General features: G+C 35.1%; 1 protein-coding gene across 12 annotated transcripts in view; it reads right to left on the bottom strand.

Annotated features, from left to right (window-relative positions):
- IMMP1L (inner mitochondrial membrane peptidase subunit 1) overlaps positions 1 to 15674 on the bottom strand; it is an 83630-nt gene that overhangs the window by 55257 nt on the left and 12699 nt on the right. For 3 of the 12 annotated variants that reach the window (XM_077963119.1, XM_077963115.1, XM_077963120.1), the window contains exons 2-3: positions 12284 to 12380; positions 7082 to 7199 (exon numbers count right to left, since the gene is read on the bottom strand). The exons of 1 other annotated variant lie outside the window; for it this stretch is intronic. The gene's annotated coding sequence lies outside the window, so the exon portion shown is untranslated. The remainder of the gene's footprint in view (positions 1 to 7081; positions 7200 to 12283; positions 12381 to 15674) is intronic. 8 more of the 12 variants (XM_077963117.1, XM_028833545.2, XM_077963116.1 and 5 more) reach the window with 6 other exon arrangements.

Below are 15674 nucleotides of genomic sequence, written 5' to 3'. Positions count from 1 at the left end.
AGGCCATCACCACAGCTAGGGAAAACCTCCTTGTGATCTCTGGTTTCTGTTCAGCAGATGACAGCCAAATAATATGTTGATTATTCTGTTTGTGCTGCTAAGCTTGTAAGATGGAATAAAGCGATATGATCTATTGTGAACCCAATGCTAATGTGTTGCTCCACTCATAAATAATATACTGAATTTATTTTCAAACTATCTCTTATCTGAATTTCAGTTTTTAAATGCATGAATTAAAATAAAAGCCAGGATAAAATAATACTTAATTTGATGCTTTAAACTAAAAAATGCAATTGACAAGTGAAAAATATCTAAATGCTCAGTGAAGAGTTATTACAATCACCTTGAATTTCGGCACTGTAATGGGAGACAAAAAAACACTTTTAAATAGGCAATTACTTTCATTAGGAAATATAAATATAAAATTAAGTAATATAATAATTATGAAGTTAATAATATACATTATGGACAAGAAAAAAACAAAAATATTAGGGTATGCAAAAACACTTTTCTACAACATTATAGCTCATAGTCAGAACATATAGTGAAAGCATTTTTGAACAATAAAAAGAATAACTGAAGACCTCATAAATGTTCATAACTTCCACAAGAAATCTTACTTAAAATTTAAAAGAAGTTTATAAAAATAATTTTCAAATAGCTAGCATTTTATTTTTATTTGGTGACAAAAGTTAAAACCTAATTTTTACCGCAATTAAAAAAAAGGTATATTTAAAATCCTAAGCTTTAAAGATGATGCCCAAATGAAGTAACAGGGATTGTGTCTGTGAATACTTTACAAAATTGTGTATTTCATGAATAAACATATTTATGAATACTATTGTTTAAAATATTAAAAATCATAACATTTACCTCTTCACCCCAAAATTCCTCCCTTAATACTCTAGTAGACTCCTTAAAGGCAAACTAAATAGTACATTAAAACTGCATATAAGGTGAACATGAATAAACACACTGTTTTCTTAAGGGAGTATTTTGTAGAAAGTACATAATTACGGTCATTGGCCTAAGTCCACCTCATTTTTGTCTCCAGATACAGACTGAGTCCAAAAGTACTGCAAAACTCCACAATATGTAAATACAGACTGAAATTTTAAATCTAAAAGGTAAAGCAAAAATATTTTTAAAGAAAAACTAAGAAGATAAAACATTCTTGAAGTAGATAAATATTTCTTAAACAACAATTAAAAAGCACTAAACATAAATGATGAACTAGACTACTTTAAAGACATAAACTTCTGTTCATTAAAAGCACTATTAAGAGAGTAAAAAGACAAACCTCATAGGAAGAAATAGTTGCAATACCTATAGCCAATGAAGGACTCATATTTTGAATATACAAAGAACTCCCACAAATCAAAGGAAATGACAGATAGGCTAACAGAAAAGTAGGCCAAAGAAGTGAACAGGAACTTCACAGAAGAAAATAACCAAACAGCCCATATACATATGAAAAAGTACTCAACTTCATTAATCGGGGAAATTTAAAGTTAAATCATTATGGTTTACTACTTTGCACCCACCAGAATTGGAAAAATGAAAAAGATGGGGGGAAAAAAAGAGTGTTGGAAACATGTGGAGCAACTAGAACTCTCTCGCATACTATAAATATACCTGATACAAACACTTTAGAAAACTGTTCACCATTGTTACTTAAAGCTGAACATATACATACTGCTGACCCGGTAATTTTGCTCCTAGATATATCACTAAAAGAAATGTGTAGATATATAACTCAAGAAATATGTATTAGAATGTTCATAAAAGCATTATATAGAAACCACGCAAATGTCCACTAACAATAGAATGGATAAATAATAGTTATATATTCACAACTACATGCAGCAATAAAAACAAACTACAACTATGTGGATAAATCTTAAGACACAATGTTGAACAAAGGAAACCAGACACAAAAAATTATACTGTATAATTTTCTATATATAATACAAAAACAAGAAAAATGAATCTTTGCTATTAAAATTCAAGGCAGTGATTATCCTTGTTGGGGAGGGGACACAGTGACTGGAAGGGTACACGAAGGTGTCTTCTGGAGTGCTGATAATGTTCTTTTACTTTATCTGTGTGCTGGTTATATGGGTGTATTTGGTTTACGAAAAATTCATTAGGCTATCCACTCACAATGTGTGCACTTTTCTGTACGTGTAGCTTTCTTTAAAGTCACTTTTACATAAAAATACACAGATGTACAAAGATAGTGAAAATCCTAGTCATAAGAAATTTAGGAACTGACATGTATACAATCCGAGGGAGAAAACTGAGGGTTCTTACCATATATATCTGAATAACCAAATTTTCAACTACATAGTTAACTTCCTAGATGCTTATAAATGGAAGACATTTATAAGAATCATTCACCCTATTATCTTCCCCTGAACCCAATCATGTATTCAGAGATATCTAGTCTTCGTGTTAGAAGTAACTGATACTGCTCTTGTAACACAGCTTTTAAAGTAGTCTCAGGACTGAAGATTTGCCCTTATATGTGGGAAACTAAAGTGGTACAGAAAGCAGTATACAGAATACATGCTTGCCGTTTTCACTCTTCCTCCTAAATTTCATAAGCTTTAGTTTGTTAATCATGAATGTGTATTACTTAATTTAATAGCACTTCCTTGAAAACTTTCATTTTAATTTTTCAGAGAAATTAAAATATAATTTACTCTTTAATATCAATACCATACACACTAAAGCTTCATGATAATCTGATAATAAACTATACATCTCATATCTCCCAATTAAATATTTCCCTTATTTCCATACTAGAATCAATATATGATTTATAATACTTTTTTTCTTATATTGAAAAGATGCTTTAAGAGATAAGCCAGGAAAGATCATCCAAAGATTATTATAGTTTATGTTTAATTTGTATAACAAATATTTATTTATTTACCGCTTACCATCTGCCAGGCTCTAGGAAAAACAGAATAAAAATAGCTAATTTTACAGTAAAAATAGCAGGGTTACTCTTTTCTTTCACTCTCATTTGATTTACAAATAAAACTATTTTCAACTAGTAACATGTTAACATATTCAAAAGTTAAAACTACTCTAAAAGATATATATAGAGAGAGTAAAAGTCCCATCTTCCCTATTTTCTTCATCCCCACAAAGATTTAAATTTTGTATAAACTTACAGATTTTGTTATGTAAATATAAGCAAATATGAATATATGGTTTTATTCCCCTCCCAATTTACACAAAACACACTTTACTGTACATTGTTTTGAATTCTGCTTTTTCCAAATAACGGTATGTGAAAAACTTTCCAAATTTTCATATAGAAAAAAATCCACTTTTTTTAACAGCTGTAGAGTATTTCATTGTATAGTTACATCATAGTTCATTTAACCAACACATTGCCAATAGACACTAAGGAATTTCCAATCTTTTGCTACCACACACAAAGTTATAATGAAAATTCCGATACATATGTTATTTTGTAAGTACACACCAAACTTTCTGTAATGAATTCCCAAAATTGGAACTGAGATGAGGTAAATGCATTGGTCTTTTTCTAGAAATTGTCAATTTGCATTCCACAGGAGTTGCATCATTTTGCACTTCCACAACATATGCATCTCAGATTTATCCTGAAAAAAAGCTATTCCTCTCTTCGGGCCTCTAAAATACTTTGTTCATAAGGCAATTTCCAAAGACGTGCTCATTGCAATAAACTACATAAAGCTCTCGGTTTATTTTTTTTCCCAGATGCAAGTGTAAAATTTGCTGACTTAGTAAGTTTAAAAAAGCAAATAAATTTTCAAATTAAAAAACAAACCTCATACAAACTCAGCAAATCAGCATATTAATGCCTAAATGTGCTGGGATAGCAACTATTTGTCTTTCCAATATCTCCTGTGCTCCAAAAACAAGTATACTCCCTACTCCAGTCTTTTTAAAAATTCACATTCAATAATTTATAAATGGATAAGAAGTCAAATGCATTTCACTTCTAAATGAACGTTTTCCTAAACCACTTAAATGTTTTCATGAAGTCAAATCTGTGTTGCTTCTACATTTTTTAAAGCCATAATTTCAAAGGTGATTTAACCTTTATGACTGCCATTTTTAACAGGTAATATCATCTAATGTATTATTTTTATTTCAATGTCTATCCTGTCAAATATTTAATAACTGGAAAACAAACACTAAGTCCACTGGACTTCCTATTTGAAGTCATCCTTAAGTAAATCCGTTTCAATAAGCCACAACTGTTCTGCTGGAAAACATGTAAATGATCATATTTATTCCCCAAATAAGGATACGCAACCTATGCTGCATATATATTAGGCAGAAATCAGTCAGTCAGACAGAAATCAGTCTGAGGTTATCTCAATATCCTGTAAAAACAAAGTGGCTAGACTAGTTGCTGATACCAAAATGAATTTTAAAATGCTAGCACACATTCTCTGCTCTTATAGTCAGCAGATGTGACAGAACCGTACTTAAGCCTTCACCTAAGTAATACATAATGTTAGGCAAATGCGTTGATTTTAAATATGAGTCAAACAGAAGGCATTGACAACAAAAAGCAAGAATCACCTAAGAAATGTAAAAGAAAACAAAACAAATGAGAAAACACATCACAGTAGCTCTAAGGACAAAAAAGCTTATCAGGCTAGGATAATTTAGAAGAAAACAGTCCAACACAGCATACAATTCTGAGGAAATAACTTTAATTCTGTAAAATGACTGATGTTCACAGTAACAACTCAGAGCCATTAAAAAAAAGCCTTAAAATGTGTTCTGTTTAAGAGAACAAAGACGTACGTTTTTCTAATGAATGAAGTACTCAAAGTAAAACGTCTCAGTTAAAATCAGAATATACAGTGGTTGCCCTTTAGAAGATGAACTGTGATAAAGTGCAGTAACATTATGGGGGCTTTAGATGCGCAACTTTTTTTTCCCGTTTTTTTTTGTAATGACCTCTCCTTGCGATAGACTTGCGACTTTCTATGCTAATCCAGTTCTTAGTTAAGAACCAAAAGAATATCTGATTTTTTCTGCAAGCTATTTAGGCATATTTTCACTTAAATGACTGGAACACTCAAGAAAATGTCCTGATTTCATTTTACTTTAAGTTGTAACTGCCAAAGTAGACAGGTTAGTCTAGTTTCTAGCTCCAATTTGCTAAATGGCCTTGTTCAAGTGACTCAATCTCTCTAGTCCTTAGTTTCTTCATCAGTAAAGTGAAGGAGTTATAGAAGGCATGACATATTACTAAATAGAATGAGTGTGCTAACAAAATGAAACAAAGTTACTACATTAGGTCCTGTATCTACATCAATAGTATAACTAGATCTATCTGTATGTATTCTATATTTAAACTATCTCGAACTGTATGTCACTTTACTATATATGTAAGGCCTACAATAAAAGAAATGATAATCATTTTAGAATCTTCCCCAACATTTAATACTGTTACTCTCAGGATATAAAGAAATGTATACATGATATGTAACCAGGATATTCTTTAAAACACATTCTCAGCAATGTCATCAAATACTAGAAACAACTCAATGATCTACCAACAGCAGAAAGAATGAATAAATTCTGGCACATTTAATTCAAAGGGATAATACATAACAACAAAAATGAATGAAATAAAACTACACATAACTACATGGATAACTCTTCAAAACATAATGCTGAGTGAAGGAAGAAAGAATACACGATTCCATAAAGATTAAAAAGAGGCAAAAAAAAAAAAGTAAACATACTGCTTAGGAATACATGTAAAGTGACAAAATTATATTCGAAATTGTATAAATAATTACCATTAAAGTCATGATACTGGTTACCTCTAAAGAAAAGAAAGTATATCAAGAGTTTCTGGGGTGCCAGTAATACTCTATTATTACAAAGATGCTTGCTAAATATTTAATTTATAATTATTCATTGTATTATATATTTATGTTCCTGTATCATTATATTTTACAATAAAAAGTTATAATTATATACTTTCTAAAATAATACTAATATATTTTTATAAAAAGGAAGGATTCCTTTCTGCTGTCAACAGTTTCCTTGAATTACATTTCTAATTTTTAATGCAATATTTTAATAATGAAGAAACAAGTTACTATGCCTAATTCTCCACAATCCTAATTAAAAGTGGATTTCAGAGGCTTATTTAATAGCTACAAAATAATACCAGACCTTTAAATAATACAAGATCAGTTATCCTGCTAGATCTTGGCTTAGCAGCTCCATGTTATTTCTGTCTGTCACTCTTTTCAAGAAAATGCATGCTCATTTAAAAAAAAATTCCAAATGATATTCAGGTAATAATTTGAGGCATGCTGCATTTCAAAAAACACAATAGTTTAGTCCTGAAGTAGGAAGAAACACACTTTTAACCTTCACATATTTTAAAATAATTTTGGGAGCACTTGTGTATGCATACAACATGAAGGTCCATGATAGGCAAGTCACAGACAATACAGATGAAAACCACACTGTGAGTACTAGAAAACATGATAGCTGGATTATAACATAGATATACAATGTCTAACGTAAATTATACTGGGGCAGTTTTATATATTTTCTTTGGAAAAACAAAAGTATAGGGAATGGAAATGATTACAGAACATATAATAATACCAGTAAACTAACTTACATTACAAAAAAAAAAAAACACCACACAATTTACAAAATCCTCAAAGGTTCACCACCTAGAAGCATCCTTCAGTGTGTTCAGTTATTCCAACTTTTAGATGCCGCTCAACAGGAAGCAGACAATGAAATTTTGAAACAAGACTATCAGTACTTTCATCAGGCTTCAGGTATCAACATGATGGCAATGGTATAGCACCTTTATAATAGTTGCTTTCGTTGCATACTATTGGTTTTTGTGAATGCAGCCAAGGATTCCTCTCCTTAGTGGGTCCAACTAACCAGTTATTTGCCCATCTATTACGTGCCAACTTTACAAAATTACATTGTGTCCAGCAGGGAGCAGCATTACAACAGTCATAAGAGCTAAGTTGTACATGAAACCGACAGAAGAAAAAGGAGGAAAAAGCCCACTTACCATAGGTCTGTCCTATAATTCATTCAATTTTTAGGGAAGTTGCAGGGCTTCCAGAAAAAAAAAAAAAAATTAAAACATGTCTCAAAGCACAGGTAGGTGATCCATGATTTCAGGAATCCTAAAGCAGGAAATCAAAATTATTTAGAGAAGGCTTTTTTCAACCACATTGAGTTGAATTAGTAGTATATACTATGACTGAATGACAGTTGTAAAGGTGCATCTTCCTCTTAATGGATCCATGAGATCTTGAATTCAGGAATTTGATCACGCTTTTGGAAAAAATGACTTAAAAAAACAGAGAATATTAAAGTCCTTTATCCATCAGAGAATTTAGTTCAAAGAAGAACATAATAGCTAATAGATTATATGAGATCAACCTAGAAAGAACTATGGTCCAAGAGTTAAATGAGTTGACAGGGCAACCATCGACAGTTCATTAAACTCTTCTAGACTCAGATACAGACAGGATGCAAACATTAACTTCTATAGGTCAGCATGAATACCTGAGGTTAATTTTAAGAATAAAAAAGCAGTAGAAAAGCAGAATACAATACTAGTGACATAAGACTAAACTAGATATGTACTGAATATGAGGAATGTGTGTGATACAGTAAAAAAACCCTCGTGATCAGTTATAATATGACAAAGGCAAAACAATACGTTTGATACTGACTTGGATGTCAAAACTGGCCTCATAGTCAACTATAATAATTCTATCTCAGTTTTTATAATTAAGAAAAAAAGTTTCATTTTTTATTTTATTATTTTATATGTATATATTTTTTTGAGACAGAGTCTCGCTATGTCGCCCAGGCTGGAGTGCTGGGGCACGATCTCAGCTCACTGCAAGTTCCGCCTCCCAGGTTCAGGCCATTCTCTCGCCTCAGCCTCCCGGGTAACTGAGACTACAGGCGCCCACCAACACGCCCAGCTAATTTTTTTGTATTTTTAGTAGAGATGGGGTTTCACCGTGTTAGCCAGGATGCTCTTGATTTCCTGACCTCGTGATCTGCCCACCTCGGCCTCCCAAAGTGCTGGGATTACAGGCGTGAGCCACCGAGCCCAGCCAAAAATTTTTAGTTTTATTTGGAATGTTAAAGTTTGCTTTGTGTGAGTTTGTGTGTGACTTTTCAGTGTCTACCATAAAAAACAAATTTTTGCCTTTAAAACAATATATGCATATTCACTTTTAAATACACATAATTGCATATATCTAAATATACAATATCACGTATCAACATATTATTAATATACAAATAATATAACATTTACTTGAAATTTAATTAATATGTAAAATGGTTCCTATTTTCTAACAAAATGACATAAGCAGTTTGCCTTGGGCAAATGATATAAAGAATATGGTTTCACTCTAATAATTACCATCAATTTGACTGAAGCTGAAAGAAACTCTGATATATTAATCTTCTACCCGTTAGCAGTAAACTATTAGTTGCATTACTTATCATCTTTTTGCTCTCCTTAGTCTTATCTCTTGCCTTCGCTTTTACACATTTCACTTTTCTGATAATTCTTCATTTCTGCCAATCTATCTTCCTCCTCTTTTGTAATGCATTTCTGTAACAATCCAAATTTTTAATTCAATCTCCTCTCTTTATGACACTACCACTTTTTTTTTTCTTTTATCCTGGTACCTTTAAAAATTAGTTTTCTCCTGTAACAATAGTCTGTTTAAATATATCATTTCATCCACTTACAAGCACCATGCTTGATCTTAAAAATCTTAACAATCTCACATAATTGGAAGACACAACTAAATACACTTAAATTATATTTGTTATTCATAAAAATTTTTCCTCTGAGTTATTTAAGAACTTGCTAAATGTTTTTAAATTTGATCTTGAAACATGCAAAAATTTCAAGGAAATCTAATCTCACACAATCATTCCAAAAAATTGGAGACAACCACTATTCTAATAAAGAGATAATTTAGGATCTTACTACATTGATGTGAATAAATATTGAGTAACCAACTTCTCTAAATCAACAGAACTTTAGAGCTATTTATTCATATACATGTGGGCATGTAATGTACAATATCCACATTAAAAGCAAAGGCACATGCCTGTAATCCCAGCACTTTGGGAGGCCGAGGAGGGTGGATCACGAGGTCAAGAGATCAAGATCATCCTGGCAACATGGTGAAACCCTGTCTCTACTAAGAATACAAAAATTAGTCAGGCATGGTGGGGTGCACCTGTAATCCCAGCTACTCGGGAGGCTGAGGTAAAAGAATCACTTGAACCCAGGAGGCGGAGGTTGCAGTGAGCCGAGATCATACCATTGCACTCCAGCCTGGTGACAGAGCGAGACTCCAGTTAAAAAAAACAAAACAAAACAAAAAGCGGTACATTAAACCCCCTACTTCTAATATATATTATAAAGTCTGAGAAGAAAAGTGATTTTCCTGTTCAGCACTCTCTAACATAAACATTAAAGGTATTAGTAGGTTGTAAAATAATGTCATAATAATTATTCACAAGCTTTGAAATTTTTTAATATTTGTACATAGATTATACAACACCATTTATAATATAATTACCTAGAAAGAGACTATAGTGAGTTGAGACATGTTCCCCCTTCCTTCCTCCCCTACCCAAATTCATGTTCACCTGGAACCTCAGAACATGACCTTATCTGGAAAAAGGGTCTTTGCAGATGTAATTAAGGACCAATGTGAGATCATACTAGATTAGAAAGGGTCCTAAATCCAATGAGAATGTCCTCATTAGAGACAGAAAAGGACACAGGAAGACACAGAGAAAAGAACAACATGAAAATGAAGTCAGCCTAGAGTTACACTGCCTCAGGGCAAGGAATAAAATGCCACCAGAAGCTGTAGAAGCAAAGAAGAATGCCCCCCTAGAGTTTTCATAATAAACATGGCCCTGCTGACAACCTGACTTCATATTTTTGACCTCCAAAATTGTGAGACAATTAATCTTTGTGTGTTAAGTCACCAAGTTTTTGTTCATTTGTTATGGTAATTTTAGAGAACATAGATTTTCATACCAAAAACTGGAGTGTTGCTGTAATAGATACCTAAAAATAGAAAAACAGAAAAAGCCTAGCTTGCCTTGAAGAAATTTTTGGTAGAAAAAGAAATCTTAAGAAAACTCTGCTGAGGGCTCAGAAGGAAGACAAGAGGTAAAGAAAACTTCTATCACCTTAAAGAATACATATATTATCAACAGAATGTTGACAGAAATAGGAACATTAAAAAGGTTTCTGATGAAATCTCAAGAAGGAAATGGTATTGGAAACATCATATTGGAAAGTAAAGAAAAAGCAGTCCTTGTTGTAAAGTGGCAGAAAACTTGGCTGAGATGGGTTCTACTATGCAGCAAAAAGTAGAATTTGGTAAGCAATTAATTTGAATACGTAGCTGAGGAGATTTCCAAAGTGTTAAAGGCGTAGACTGTTTTCTCCGGGCTGCTTATAGTAAAATGTGAGGGAAAAGAGATAAATTGAGGAAGAAATTGTTAAGCAAAGAAAAACCTATGATTTGGAGATTTCTTAACCTATTTAAATTGTAAAAGATACTAAAAGCAAGCTCTGGAGAAGGGCCAAGGATGTGGCTGAAAAACCTTTTCTGAAGAGATTAGGTATGTGACAAATAGGTCCAATCAATCTTTTCAGCAGAAGCTAGGAAAAGAGATGAGGTTATCCAGGAAGGATCTTTGAAGAATTCCCTTATAATGGCAGAGATCCTCTAGATATACATGGGAGACCCACACATTTTAAAATATTCAGTAAACCATGCTACAAACACATGTGCTGTCACCCAGGCTTTGCTGTTCTGTCTATAAAGAACAGGCAGAGTAGATTTAGTATAATTCTTAAGGGTCTTGGGATTTTCATAATGGTAAATGAGCACTGGCTTCAACTTAAAGTCACCAGTTGCCATTATCCCCTTAGGAGAGTGAGTCTGTCCTGTGAAGCTTCAAAGCCAGGCATTGACTTCTCTCCAGCTATGAAAAGTCCTCGATAGCATCTGCTTCCAACAGAAGGCTGTTTAATCTACATTGAAAATGTGTTACTTCGTGTACACACCTATATCAACTATCTTTGCTAGATACAGGTAACTCCCTGCAGCTCGCCACACACTTATGTTATGGCTTCTTTCCTTAAACCTCATTAACACAAATCTTTCAAATGTTCTTCTGTAGCTTCCTCACCTCTCTCAGCCTTCATAGAATTGAAAAGAAACAGGATCTTACTCTGGATTAGGCTTTCAATCTGCTATCTTTCAAATGTTCTTCTACTGCTTCCTCACACCTCTCTGAGCATTCATAGAATTGAAAAGAAACAGGATCTTACTCTGGATTAGGCTTTGACTTGAAGGAACACTGTGGCTGGTTTGATCCATTAAGACAACTAAAACTTTCTCTGCATCAGCAATAAGGTCGTTTCTCTTTCTTATCATTCATGAGTTTATGAACTTTTCCTATTGCATTCATAGCTTAACTGTTTGGCAAGAGGCCTACCTCTTGGCCTGTCTCAGCTTTCAACAAGCCTTCCTTGGTGAGCTCAATCATTTCTAGCTTTTGATTTAAAGTGACAAATATGCGATGCTTTCTTTCACTTGAACACTTAAAGACCACTTTAAAAATCACTGCATGGTTAATTGTCCTAATTTCAATATTGTTATGTCTCAGTGACACAATGAAGTGAATAGGGAGTGAATTGGAAGGCCAGCGAAGGAGAGATGGGGGAACAGCTGGTTGACAGAACAGTCAGCACACATACAGTTACTGATTAAGTTTACATTCTTATATAGGCACAGTTTCTGGTGCCTCAAAACAATTACAATAGCAACATCAAAGATCCTGATCATAGATAACCATCACAGATACAATAATGAAGAGAAAGTTTGAAATACTGCAAGAATTATCAAAATGTGACACAGACACACAAAGTGAGCATGTATACCACAGGAAAAATGGCACCAACAGACCTGCTAATTGCAGGGTTGTCACAAATCTTCAATTTGTAAAAAATGCAGTTCTTCAAAGCTCGATACAGTGAAGCACAAATAAGATGATGCACACCTGTAGTTTGTCTATAAAAAATGTTAAGGGACCCTGAAAAGCTAAAATAATTGTATTACTCCATTTTCATGCTGCTATAAAGAACTGCCCAAGACTGGGTAATTTATAAAGAACAGAGGTTTAATTGACTCACAGTTCTGCAGGGCTTGGGAGGCTTCAGGAAACTTACAATCATGGTGGAAGAAGCAGCAAATGCATCCTTCTTCACATGGTGGCAGGAAGGAGAAGTGCTGAGCAAAGAGGGGAAAGCCCCTTATGAAACCATCAGATCTCAGGAGAACTCACTCACTATCACAAGAACAGTATGGGAGTAACCACCCCCATGATTCAATTACCTCCTACCAATTTCCTTGCACGGTATGTGAGGATTATGGAAACTACAATTCAAGATGACATATGGGTGGGGGCATAATCAACCCATATCATTCCACCCCTAGCCCTGCCCAAATTTCATGTCCTCACATTTCAAAGCACAATCATGCCTTTCCAACAGTTCCCTAAAATCTTAGCTCGTTCCAGAATTAACCCAAAAGTCCAAGTCCAAAGTCTCATTTGAGACAAGGCAAGTCCCTTCCACCTAAGAGCCTGCAAAATCAAAAGCAAATTAGTTACTTCCTAGATACAATGGGGGTACAAGCATTGGGTAACTACACCCATTCCAAATGGGAGAAATTGCCCAAAACAAAGGGGCTATGGGCCCCATGCAAGTCCACAATCCAATAGAGAAGACTTTAAACCTTAACATTCCAAAATAATCTCCTTTGACTCCATGTCTCACATCCAGGTCACACTGATGCAAAAGGTGGGCTCCCAAGGCCTTGGGCAACTCCGCCTCTATGGCTTTGCAGGGTACAGCTCCCCTCCTGGCTGCTTTCATGGGCTGGCTTTGAGTGTCTGCAGCTTTTCCAGGTGCACAGTGCAAGTTGTAAGTGCATCTACCATTCCGGGATCTGGAGGACCATGGGCCACTTCTCACAGCTCCACCAGGCTGTGCCTGTGGGGACTCTGTGTGGGGGCTTCAACTCCACATCTCCCTTCCTCATTGCTCTAGCAGAGGTTCTCCATGAGTGCTCTACCCCTGCAGCAGACTTCTGCCTGGACATCCAGGCATTTCCATATATCCTCAGAAATCTAGGAGGAGGTTCCCACACCTCAATTATTGACTTCTGTGCACCCACAGGCCCAACACCACATGGAAGCCACCATGGCTTGGGGCTTGCACCCTCTGAAGCAATGGCCCAAGCTGTACATTTGACCCTTTAAGTCATGGCTGGAGCTGACACAGCTGGGATGCAGGACACCATGCCCCAGGACTGCACAGAACAGGGGTAACCCTGGGCCCTGCCCAGGAAACCATTTTTTCCTTCTAGAGGCCTGTGATGAAAGGGCTGCCATGAAGGTCTCTGACACGTCCTAGAGGCATTTTCCCCATTGTCTTGGTGATTAACATTGGGCTCCTTGTTACTTATGCAAATTTCTGTAGCTGTCTTGAATTTCTCCCCAGAAAATGGGTTTTTCTTTTCTATCACATAGTCAGGCTGCAAATTTTCCAAACTTTCTTTTTATTTTATTTTTTTTTTTGAGACGTAGTCTTGCTCTGTCCCCCAGACTGGAGTGCAGTGGTGCAATCTAGGCTCACCGCAAGCTCTGCCTCCCGGATTTACTCATGCCATTCTCCTGCCTCAGCCTCCTGAGCAGCTGGGACTACAGGTGCCCACCACCACACCCGGCTAATTTTTTGTATTTTTAGTAGAGACAGGGTTTCATCGAGTTAGCCAGGATGGTCTCGATCTCCTGACCTCGACATCCACCTACCTTGGCCTCCCAAAGTGCTGGGATTACAGGCGTGAGCCACCGCGCCCAGCCCAAATTTTCCAAACTTTTATGCTCCGTTTCCTCTTTAATACTTTACCACTTAGAAATTTCTTCCACCAGATATCCTAAATCATCTCTTTCAAGTTCAAAGTTCCACAGATCTCCAGGGTAGTGGCAAAATGCCATCAGTCTCTTTGCTAAAGCACAGCAGAGTTACCTTTGCTCCAATTCCTAATAAGTTGCTCATCTCCATCTAAGACCACCTCAGCCATTGACTTCATTGTCCATATCACTATCAGCATTTTGGTCAAAGCCATTCAACAAGTCTCCAGGAAGTTCCAAACGTTCCCACATCTTCCTGTCTTCTGAGCCTTCCAAGTCTCTAGGAAGTTCCAAACTTTCCTACATTTTCCTGTCTTCTGAGCCCTCGAAATTGTTCCAACCTCTGCCTGTTACCCAGTTCCAAAGTCACTTCCACGTTGTCGGGTATCCGTATAGCAGTGCCCCACTCCCTGAGTACCAAATTACTGTATTATTCCATTCTCATGCTAGTCTTGGGCATGCACAAAGAACAGCCTGAGACTGGGTAATTTATAAAGAAAAGAGGTTTAGTTGACTTACAGTTCTGAAGGGCTGGGAAGGCCTCAGGAAACTTACAATCATGGCAAAAGGACTTACACACACTGATTTCAAATGTTGATATTATTATTGTAAGCCCTGAGTCAAAATTTAGTACAAAGTTATAGTAAGCAAAAACATGTGGTACTGGTATAATGACAGATCTATAGACCAATGGAATAGAACAAAGAGCACAGAAATAATGTTGACATAAATGGTCAAATGATTTTTGACAAGCGTGCCAAGACCATTTAATGGGGAAAAGGCAGTCTTTTCAACACATGGTATTGAGAAAACTAGGTATCAACATAAAGAAGAATGTAGTTGGACTTTTTGTCTTACACCATATAAAATTAACTCAAAATAGATCAAAAACCTAAATGGAAGAGCTAAAACTATACAACTCTTGATTGGCCATGATTCGCTGGATATGGCAACAAAAACACAGGCCACAAAAGAAATAAAAATATATAAACTGGACTTACTCAAATTAAAAACTTTTGAGCATCAAAAAATACTATCACAAGGAGAAAGTATTTGCATATCATACATCTAATTAAAGGTCAAAGTCTAGAATATATAAAGAACTCCTATAACTCAAAACCCCCCAAAAAACAAAACAAAGCCATTACTCAATTCAAAACCGGTAAAGGTTTTCAAAAGACATCTCTCCAGACAAAGTATACGAATGGCCAATAAGCACATGAAAAGATGTTAAACATCCCTAGTCATTAGGGAAATGCACATCAAAACCACAATAAGATATCACATCGTATGCATTAGGATGACTATTATCAAAAAAACAGAAGATAACAAATGTTGGTAAGGATGTGGTGAAATTGTAACCCTTCCGCACTCCTGGTGGGAATGCAAAATGGTACAGCCAATCTGGAAAACAGTTTGGTGATACCTTGAAAAGTTAGTAATAGAATTTTCATATAATCCAATAATTCTACTGTACGGTATATACTCAAAGGAAATGAAAACAGATATTCAAACAGGTAATTCCATGCCAATGTTCAGTGTAGCACAATTTACAATAGCCAAAGGTAGAAACAACCTAAGGGTCTATCAACAAATGAATGGATAAA

The sequence above is a fragment of the Macaca mulatta genome, chromosome 14 (assembly GCF_049350105.2).
Source record: "Macaca mulatta isolate MMU2019108-1 chromosome 14, T2T-MMU8v2.0, whole genome shotgun sequence".
NCBI lineage: Eukaryota > Metazoa > Chordata > Mammalia > Primates > Cercopithecidae > Macaca > Macaca mulatta.
The sequence above is the reverse complement of the archived record's forward strand: the minus strand, read 5'-3'. Positions and strand labels throughout refer to the sequence as shown.